This window comes from Monodelphis domestica, chromosome 4, assembly GCF_027887165.1.
Source record: "Monodelphis domestica isolate mMonDom1 chromosome 4, mMonDom1.pri, whole genome shotgun sequence".
NCBI lineage: Eukaryota > Metazoa > Chordata > Mammalia > Didelphimorphia > Didelphidae > Monodelphis > Monodelphis domestica.
The window spans coordinates 179,877,517-179,888,796 of record NC_077230.1 but is presented as its reverse complement, the minus strand read 5'-3'; positions in this window follow the sequence as shown (position 1 = coordinate 179,888,796).

Sequence of the window (11,280 nt, the reverse complement as noted above, 5' to 3'; positions counted from 1 at the left end):
GATAGCAGAATAGAGATAGGAAAAGCTTGAACTGCTCTGAGAATTCTCTCCAACCAACATTAAAATAATGCTACAAAATGAATACTGTAGTGACACAACCAACAAGGGGACAGAATGAAGCAATTTTCCTGCAGAAAACAACTGGGGTGAGGGGAGAGAAGCCCACAGCAGGACTGCACAGCAAGGCCTCACCAAGAACCTGTGCGAGCCAATAGCAAGCCCTCCCCACCAAATCTACTTTTCTGAGTTCTGAACCTTGGGCCCAATCCAACTTCAAGACCATGAGACCCAGCCTAGCCCAAAGTAGAGCACTCCCTGCCCACCCCTGCTTCCAAGGCCTAGAGCAAGCCTGCAGTGAGACACCAAGCCCTATAGAATACTTAAATAATCCCATCACAGAAAAAAAGAAATTGAACAAGCCATCAATGAACTCTAAGAAAAAATCTACAGGTCAGATGGATTCACCAGAGAATTCTATCAGACATTTAAGGAACACAATTAATTCCAAGCCCATATAAACTATTTGGTAAAATAGGTGAAGAAGAAGTCCTACCAAATTCTTTTTTTATGACATAAATATGGTGCTGGTATTTAAGCCAGGAAGAGCAAAAAGAGAAAACATTATAGGCCAATGTCATTAATATAGAGGCAAAATTTTTAAATGAAATACCAGCAAAGGAACTACAGCAATATGTCACAATGGTCATTAACTATTACCAAGTGATTTATACCAAGAATGCAGGACTGATTTACTATTAGGAGAACTATTAGCATAATTGACTATATCAGTAACCAAACTAACAGAAATCACGTTTATCTCAATATTTGTAGAAAAAGTCTTTAACAAAATCCAATACCCATTCCTACTAAAAACATTAGAAAGCATTGGAATAAATGGGCCGTTCCCTAAAATGATAAGCAGTATCTACCTAAAACCATCAGCAAGTATCATTTGCAGTTAGGGTAAGGTACATTTCCCAATGAGATCAGGAGTGAAGCAAGGATGTGGGCACCTCATCACTACTATTATTTAATACTGTGTTATAAATGCTAGCTTTAGCAATAAGAGAAGAAAAAGAAATGGAAGAAATTAAAGTAGGCAATGAGGAAACTAAACTATCCCTCTTTACAGATGGATGATATGATGGGATTCTTAGAGAATCTTAGAGAATCAACTAAAAACTAGTTGAAATAATTTTAGCAAAGTTGCAGGATACAAAATAAACCCACACAAATCTTCAGCATTTCTATGTTATCAACAAAGTCCATCAGCAAGAAGTTAAAGGAAAAATTCCATTTTAAATCACTCAAAACAATATAAAATACCTGGGAATCTATTTGCCAAGACAAACACAGGAATTGTAATGAACACTTTTCACACAAAGTCAGATCTAAACAATTGGAAAAATACTATTCATGGATAGACTGAGTTAATACAATAAAAATGACAATTCCACCTAAAGTAATTTACTTATTCAGTTCCATACCAATCAAACTACCAAAAATTGTTTTATAGAAATAGAAAAAAAAAACAAAATTCATCTGGAAGAACAAAAGATCAAGAATATTAAGGGAATTAATTTTTTAAAAAGTCAAGGAAAGTGGACTAGCAGTACCAGATCTTAAACTGTACTACAAAGCAGTAATTATCAAAACAAGTCTGGTACTGGCTAAGAAATAGAATGGTGGATCAATGAAATAGATTGGATACACAATTTACAGGGGCAAATAACCTTAGCAATCTAGTATTTGTTTGAGAAATCCAAAGACCCCAGCTTTGAGCTTAAGAGCTCACTATATGACAGAAACTAATGGGAAAACATGAAAATAGCATGGCAGAAACTAGAGATAGACCAATATCTCATAGCATATCCCAAGATCAGGTACAAATGGGCATATGATTTAGACATAAAAGGTGATACCATAAGTAAATTAGGGAACACAGAATAGTTTATTTAGCAGATCTATGGAGAGGGGAGGAATTTATGCAAAAATATAGAGAGCATTACAAGATGTAAAATGAATAATTTTCATAATTATACTAAATTAAAAACTTTCTGTACAAAAAAACAATGTAACAAAGATTAGAAGGGAAACAATAAACTGGGAAACAATTCATGGCAAATTTCTTGCATAACGGTCTAATTTCTCAAGTATATAGAGGACTAAGTCAAATTTATAACACAAGTCACTCACCAATTGACAAATGGTGAAAGGATATGAACAAACAGTTTTTGGATAAAGAAATCTATCAATTATCATATTTTTAAAAGTTCTAAATCCTTCTTGATTAGAGAAATGCAAATAAAAAACAACTCTGAGGTACTATTTCATACCTATCAAACTGGCCAATATGATAGTTTACTAAAAAATAGTGATAAAGGTCAGAGGGATGTGGCAACATTGGGATACTAATACATTATTGGTGGAACTATGAACCAATCCAACCATTCTGGAGGACAATTTGGAACTATGGCCATGGGGTTATAAAATTGTGCTTACCCTTTGATTCTGTAATACCATCTGCTAGATCTATATCCCAAAGAGATTTTTTTAAAAGGTAAAGGACCTGCTCTTTCAAAAATATTTATAACAGCTCTTTTTGTGGTGGCAAAGAACTAGAACCTGAAGGGATGTCCATCAATTGGGAAAGAACTGTACAAGTTATGGTATATGATTGTAATGGAATAATATTGTGCTATAAGGAATGATGAGCAGGATGATTTCAGAAAAAGCTGGAAAGATCTACATGAACTGATATGAAGTGAAAGGAGTAGAACCAGGAGACGATTGTACATAGTAACAGCAAGATCAGTTGGGAAAGACGTATCTAGGACAATCCTGAAGGACTTGTGACAAAGAATGCTGTCCACCTCCAGAGAAGAATTGTTGGAGCTGGAATGCAGATCAAAAGCATGCAACTTTTCACATTATTTTATTTGTATTTGTATTTTGGGGTTTTGGCTTTATATGAATATTCTCTTACAATAATGACTAATGTGGGAAGTAAGTTTTGAAGATGAGGCAGACCAAATTGCTTACCATCTCTGAGAGGGGGGAGTGAAGGGGAAAAGAGAGACAATTTGGATCTTATAGTTTTCGGGGGAAAGTATATTGAAAATTGTTATTACGTGTAACTGGCAAAATATCTTTTTTTTAAATGCTCCTAAGAGAACAGTAGGTCATAGGAGTCATAGATGAGCAGGATAGCTTTGAAAGGTATATGTTAAACTTATATTTAAAAAGGAAAAAGTAAATTTCACATAAGAGATTAATTCTCTTTCTAATCTATCATGTATACGAAAACTCATTTTATTTGGTGCATGTTAACTTCAGAATTAAAAAAAGATAAAAGGTAATTTGGGGGGAGAAAGAAAATTGCTTGATATAGATTTGTTTATACCAAATACAACACAGGATGATGAAGCAATTTTCTTTCTCCCCCCAAATTACCTTTTATCTTTTTTTAATTCTGAAGTTAACATGCACCAAATAAAATGAGTCATCCTCTGCACAACTATTAAAGTGATTTTTGTCAAGCAATGATCTGAACTCCCTGTCTCAAACTCCCATGGCTTCCTATTGCGCTTAGAATCAAATATAATCCTGTTTGGCATTTAAAGTCCTTTGCAATCTGACCCCAAAGTATCTTTCAATCCTTATTGCACACTCCTCCCCTTTTCATATTATATGATTTGTCCACTGGCTTTCTGTTATTTTTTTTTGTTTTTTTTTTAAGCTTTTACCTTTAAAGCTCTTGCCTTTAAAACTGACACTAAGTATCAGTTCCTAGGCAGAAGACTGGGAAGGGGTAGGCAATTTGCTTTAAGTGAAGTGCCCAGGATCACACAGATAAGAAGGGTCTTAAATCACATGTGAAGCCAGGTCTGCCTGGCTTTCTATCCACGGGCCAAATAGCCCCCAAAGGTCTGTGTGTGTTTAGTCATTTCTCAGTTGTATCTTAACTCTCCATGACCCCATTTGGGGTCTTCTTGGCAGAGATCCTGGAGTGGCTTGTCATTTCCTTCTCCAGTTCATTTTACAGATGAGGAAACTGAGACAAACAGGATTAAGTGACTTGCCCAAGGTCACACAGCTAGTAATGCCTGAGGCTGGATTCGAGTCTCATTTCTCACGAGACTCTTCATCTGCTATTTCCATGCTTTTGCAGTGGTCTCCCCACCCCCATGCCTGGAATTCTCTTCCTCTTCGCCTCTGCTTCTTTGAATACTTTGTTTCCCTTAAAACTCAGTTCAAGAGCCACTTTCTATCTGAAGCCTCTTCTTAATTTCAGCTCCCAGGGTCTCCTCCCCGTTACCTTGTAATTACACACTTATAAACACTGGAAGGTCCTCCAGAGCAAAGATGATCTCATTTTACTGTGTATCCCTGGTACTTCTCCGGCCTCAAGTTTTAGCTAAAGTCTTACCTTCTCCGAGGAACCTTCGCTAGTCCTCAATTTTTATTGCCTTCCCTCAGACATTATGTGCAATTGATTCCGTAACTGTTTTTTTACACGCTATCTTCTATCTGTTGTTTACATCTTGTATCTCCCATTAGACTCCTTGAGAACAAGAACTTGGCCTTCCCAGGGCTTAGCACAGTGCCTGGCTCACAGGACACATGGAATAAATGTTTGCTGACCTGCCATAGTCCAGTGATGGTAGCAATTATTTGGAAGGTATAGCCAGGAGTACTCGTAGACTCCATAGAAGCTCCATGCTTATAGAAAATGACTACCTTCTTCAAGAGCAGAGTCAGGAGGCCCTGGACATGGCAAGTATCAAATCACATACCAAAAACCAAATGAATTGACAATACCTTAAAAAGCAAAAACATGCCTTCTGTCTTAAAATCCATATGAGGTACCAGTTCTGAGGCAGAAGAGTGCTAGGGCTAAGCAATTGAGGTTACATCTTAGGCTAGCGGTAAAACCCAGACCTTCTGTCTCCCAGCCTGCTCTTTCTTCCCTGAGCTGCCTCGCTGCCACATAGGAATCACTTCCTAATCAGCAGTCTGTAGAGTCAGACTACCAATTTGTGAACACATTCCTGAATGAAGAGAACATTTATTGAGTGCTTAGTTTGTGCAGAACACTCAGAATACAAAAAGTAAAAGTGAAGAAATAAGGTTCTCACAGAAGAGCCAGCATATACATTGAAGGTTATAGCAGCAAAATTGTATGGAAAGTTTCCTGGCCTTTGGGGTGCAAGTGTCAATGCTTCTTTAATGTCCTTTCTACCAATAAAATAACATTTTAATGCTAAAGATAAAAATCAGCATCAATTTAAAAGCTATGGTAATAAAAACAAGAAGAAACAGTATGAATTAAAATAATTCCAAATTGACCCATTTAAACAAGCTATTACAATTCTAAAAAATGGGAACTGGGAAGAGAACCAAAATAAATAAATCTAGCAACAGAAACCACTGACCGCAATAAAGGGACAAAGAGCCTAGACAATGCCTTAGCCATGAACATGATTTCTTTGCCAAAGGAAAGGTATGACAGACAAGGGCAACACTGATTATAAAATACAAACTGGGTTTATGTTGGCGATGGGGTACTATTGTGCTAGAAGAAATGATAAGCAGGATGGTTTCAGAAAAAGCTGGAAAGATCTATGTGAACGGATACAGAGCGAAATAAGCAGAACCAGGAGAACCTTGTACACAGTAACAACAGCACTATATGACGATCAAATGTGTAGTAAACTTGACTACTCTCAGCAAAGCATTGATCTGAGACAATCCTATAGGACTTATGATAGGGAATGCTAGCTAGCTATCTCCAGAAAGAACTGTTGGAGTCAGACAGATGTGGATCAAAGCATACTAGCTTTCACGTCAGTGCATTTATAGTTTTATTTTGAGGTTTTGGTTTTGTATGAGTGTGCTTTTACAACAGTGATCAATATGGAAGTGTATTTTGCATGATAACACATACATGGCCCAGATCAAATTGTTTACCATCTCCAAGGGTGGGGAGGGGAGGGAGAATGGAAGATGGGTCTTATAGTTTTGGAAAAAGAATATTGAAACTTATTATTACATGTAATTGGGAAAGTACCTTTGAATTAAAAAAAATACAAACAGGTTTGTAAACCCTCATAGAAGAAGATGATGAGCAGTCATCCCATGAAAATGCAACTGACAAGCAGTTAAGGGAGGAACGAGTTTAAAGAAAGCTTGACAGGAGATCCAGTAAAGATATATCTATATCTATATCTATATCTACATATATATATATATATCTACAAGGTTCAGTTCTGAGGGGTAAGTATGGAGGATGAAAAAGTATTTCCAGAAATGACTGTTAAAAAATAAAAAGGCATTGATAAAACCTAAAAAACCCCAAAAAATTCTACAACAAACAATTCCCTCCATCTCTCTCTCTCTCTCTCTCTCTCTCTCTCTCTCTCTCTATATATATATATATATATATATATATATATATATATGCATATATATATATAATTATTTAGGATTGAATTTGGAAGAAAACAAAGCAAAACAAAAAATCTCTCAAGGTATGATAACAGTGTTGGAGGAGAGAAGAGTGGCCTGGTGCTCACCATTGGCAGAACTGTGAATTGGTCCAGCTGTTCTGGACATCAATTAGGGCTTATATAAGAAGTGACTTCTTCATATGCTTTGACTCATCAATTCAGTTTCAATGCCTATATCCCAAGGGAGAAGAAAGGCAGAAATAAAGATCAAAAACCCAAAACAAAATTTCCATAGTCTGGAAAATGGCTGAATAAACTGGTATATGAATGTAATAAAATATTATCCTTCAATATGCCAAAGATGAGAAATTAATAGAAACATGAAATTCATATGAGCTAATGCAGAAGGAAGATCCAAAAGTACAACATACACGGTAACTACAACAATGCAAACAAAAGTGAAAAAGCTCAATTGTGAACAATCAAAAAACCAGTAATAAGTAGTCTAGGAGAAAAGATAATGAAATATACCTCCCTTTCCTTGGTAGAGACAGTAAAATGAGACATATTGTCATGGGCATTATCTGATGTAGTCATATTAAACAGATGGTTTTGCTTACCTGTTTTTCTTTGCTACAAGTTTCAATTCTGAGGGGTAAGTATGGAGGATGAAAAGGTATTTCCAGAAATGACTCATAAAAGAAAAAGGCATTGATAAAACCTAAAAAACCCTAAAGAATTCTACAACAAACAATTCCCTCCATAAATGACAGAGCAGCCATCACATGTGTGTTTGACCATCAAAAGTCCTCACGTGATGCATGAGGGAAGTAGGGACAAATCTAAAGAAAAGACAAGAAAAACAGCTGAACTAGATAAAGTATTCCAATAAGAAATTCATACTGGAAAGAATATAATTTTAAAGGAGTTGAGGGAATGGTTCAGAGGCTATCAAACACTCAGAAATGTTAGATTAAAAGAACATGTAACTACCAATCCATTTGCCTACTTACAAAAATTTTTTTTTGGGGGGGAAACCCTATATGTGTCAACAAATGGGTTTTGATAATGTGCTACAGCAGACCACATTTTTTTTAGTCACATGATCAACCTCAAAATTCAAGGAATCCCGGATCCTGCCATACTTATTTTTTGACAAACAAAAGGGATTTGATTTAGTAGAGCAAACTGCTGCTCTCTTTTATAAAGTGCCCATGACAAAATCATACAAGAGTTCTTTGAAAGAAGTACCAAAGAAACTATTAGATGACCATCCTGATGACCAACATCAAGAAAAGAACAAAACAGGAGATATGTGCTTGCCAAAGTTGTTTGCCAGCATCATAGAGCCTGTCCAGAACAGGAACAATGGAAGGATTCTGCATGGATTGCAAAGGTGTACAGATGCTTGTTTGTAGATATTATGCTGATTATGTTAAACTCAGGATATTGCAGGTCCTCCTACACCTGACCCCAATGAACTCAGATTAACTATATCAGGAAAATGAAATGGATGAAAAATGCTTATTATCCAGATGATAACATGCAATTGGATAGTTCTGGTCCACTTATTCTAGTTAGAGGAAGATATGGAAAATGGTCCCACAGGATAAAGTTTGGATGGGATATCAATGAGATTCTAGGTTTATTGCACTATCAACTCAATTCTGCTAACGAGAGTTTGTTGGCCCTTAAAAAGATGATCACTAAGAATTTACATTGGTTACCTGGGGCAAATCATATTAGATAAACCTACTTTCATTTTTTGACAAGTTGCTAGACTGGCAAACAGAATTCAACAGACCCAAATCCATCAAAGTATTGTAAGATCTCTCATGATTGTTATGATATATAGTTTAGGCTGTTTTGGAATTGGTTGAATTCCTGGCCCCAAAGAAAAGCAACAATAAAAATCTGAAAGGAGGTCTCTGGCAGACATTGGATTATAGATTTGGAGCTAGAAGGGATCTCAGAGGTCATCTTGCTCTACACCTCATTTTATTTATGAGGAACTGAGGCCTAGAGAAGAAAAATTTGTTTGAAGTCATACAAAGAACAAGTAGCAAATAGCAAACAGAACCAACTTCAAAACCCACATCTAGTTGCATAGGTAGCTCAAGTCTACCAGGGTTTGAAATCAGCCATACCCGGGTTCTTATACCTAACAGCTATATGACTATGGGCAAGTTAACCTTTTTTGAATTTCAAGTTCATATGGAAAATATAACTTTTTGTATAATATGGAAATATCTTTAGTAGGTTTGCCAGGCTCAGATGAGTTAATGTCAACCATTGGTGGCAGATGGGCTATGTCTAATACAGTGGGGAAAACTATTAAGTACTTTATTTGGGTTCTTCAACTAACCCACGAGTGGACAAAGCAGGAAAGTTTAACAACCAGCTTGCAGGACAAAAGTCTAAGGCACCTTAAAGTTTAACTTGTGTTATCAACATTTTCCTCATCACTTCAAGACAATGTCTCGATTTGTAGTATCTTCCCATCCCCGTGGTATAAAATCTTACTGCGGAAAACGGAGCAATTAGGCTCAGCACACCCCAACGCAAAGTGGTTTGAAGGGCTTGGGGAATTTGATGGACTACAAGCTCAAAATAAAGCAACAATGTAATAGTGACCCCAAATGCTAATGAGATGTAAGATAAAATATGGTATCAATATAGACATTGATAGAAGCAGTGTTTGGGACAAAAGTGGTGTGCTCTATCCTTGTTAGGTGGTGCCAGGATTCTTATGCATTGTTACAGCTGAGAGGAGTTATTCAGATACAATCTTTTTCTCCATTTTTCACATGTCCAGGGGAAGCTGACTCGACAAAGGTCATAATGATAATGATTGTGTATGTTAGTTGAAGATGGACATAGGTAAGCTAAACCAGGCCTAGAATAATGCAATCAGGTATAAAAAAAATCCTCCCTCATAATGAAGGTCAAAGGACTTGAGAATGTTTAGCTAGAAGAGCCCAAGGCATAGCGAGAAGTGGATCTATCTTCAAATATTTAAATAACTGTTGTGTAAAAAGCCTAAGACTTATTCTGAATTTTTCCTGAACAGCAGAACTAAGAAGAATCATGAGGAAAATCTTCCTAACAATTAGCTTTCTCAAAGATGGTTTCTTTCCCTTCTAGTGAATATTTCAGCAATATTGGTTTTCAAATGAAGATTGTATGATTGAGATATTGAAGAAGGGATCTCTGTACAAGTACTGGTAGGACAAGATAAACTGAGGTCTTTTATAGTAGAATTGCAGTTGCAAGATTTAAAGTGTTTTGTTTTGTTTTACCTCCCTTCTAAATCAAGAGCAATTCATAAAAAACACATTAGTGCTGGAAGGCAAATAATCAAGTTCAACCCTCTGATTGTAGCAGACAAGAAAGTAAAAGTGACCTGAAGGTCATACAGGAGATACTTTTATTGATTCTGGCATTAATAACACGTAGCTTGTTCCATTCTCAACTGAAGAAAAAAATGCAACAAACATAAGCCATTAATTAGAGTACTATAAAGATTTCACATTTTTATGTCCAAATTATGGCAGTCTTCCATTTTAAGGAATTAAGACTAGAAGGTAGGAAAGGGACTAAAGTATAAAGTCTTAATAAGGTTAAGGTCTTGACATAGTAAATTAACATCTAATTTGAGGGAGGACAGAGAAGTATGAGACAATTTTCGGTCTTCTGTTCTAATTTGCCCTAAATCCTCAATGGACTGATTGCCTATTGATACTATCTTCTATGCTTCCTAGTCTCTGGAGATTGGCTCTTGATATTGTTTGTTGTTGTTGATGTTTCCTTAGAATCTTGTTCTAATTATGGGTGATAAAGGAAAAGTACCACCATTTTCATCACTTTCCCCCCCAACATTAGTGAAATATCCTCTGAAGTTCCTTTTTCATGCAATAATTACCCATTCTCACCTCTTGCTAGTGTACCAGAGTGAAGTTTTATTGTTGGCAATTTGGTTGTGCAGGGGTGTCTATGTATTAATTGTGTATAGAAAGGATGCAGATTTAATACTCAATGTAAAACAAATAATTATTTTTAATAGATGTGTAGTCAATGAGTTCAGCTTTTTTGGGTTTAATGCCAAAATATTCCCTAGGAAGATATATTTATTAAAAAAAAAAAGCCATTTCCAAGAGGATTTATTGTCTTCATTTAAAACTACCATTTGACTATGTCTTTTGTAAGCTCAAATCATATGACATTTTGAAACATTCAAATTACATTATATCAGGATCATACCTTAATAAGAGAATAAAAATAACTTTTAAAATGCATTCAATTTTTCAAGTATAAACAATTAGTTCTAAAAGAATTTCATCACAAACATAACTTAAATTAGATCTCCAAACACTTAAAAGTACAGAAATAGTTATACTAGAAGAAATCCTATAGGGTATAGTCAGTTTTTACCAAAAAACCAGAAACAATGAAAAAAAATGTATATACACATATATCAATTTTAAAAGTTAAACTAACAATCTCAATGGCCAGATTTTAGTGGATTTTTTAAAGCACTTATGCCTACTGACATTTGACACTTCTTGAGCAAGGTAGATGAATTCAGTAAAACTTGATAGTTAAATGGCAACACCAAAGAATTCCATACCCTTTTACAAAATTTAGAAAGCATATTCATACTTTATTTCCTTCAGAGACCAGAAAGATCTTCCCATAGCTAGTTATTAAGTAACAAAATAAAGATTAGGTATCTGCTTTATAGGAAAAATCTAGATGTGAAAGTAAAAGGATGTTACACCTGGTGCGATAGGTACACTCCAGCAAGTCTGGCAATAAAAACAATTTTATGTTA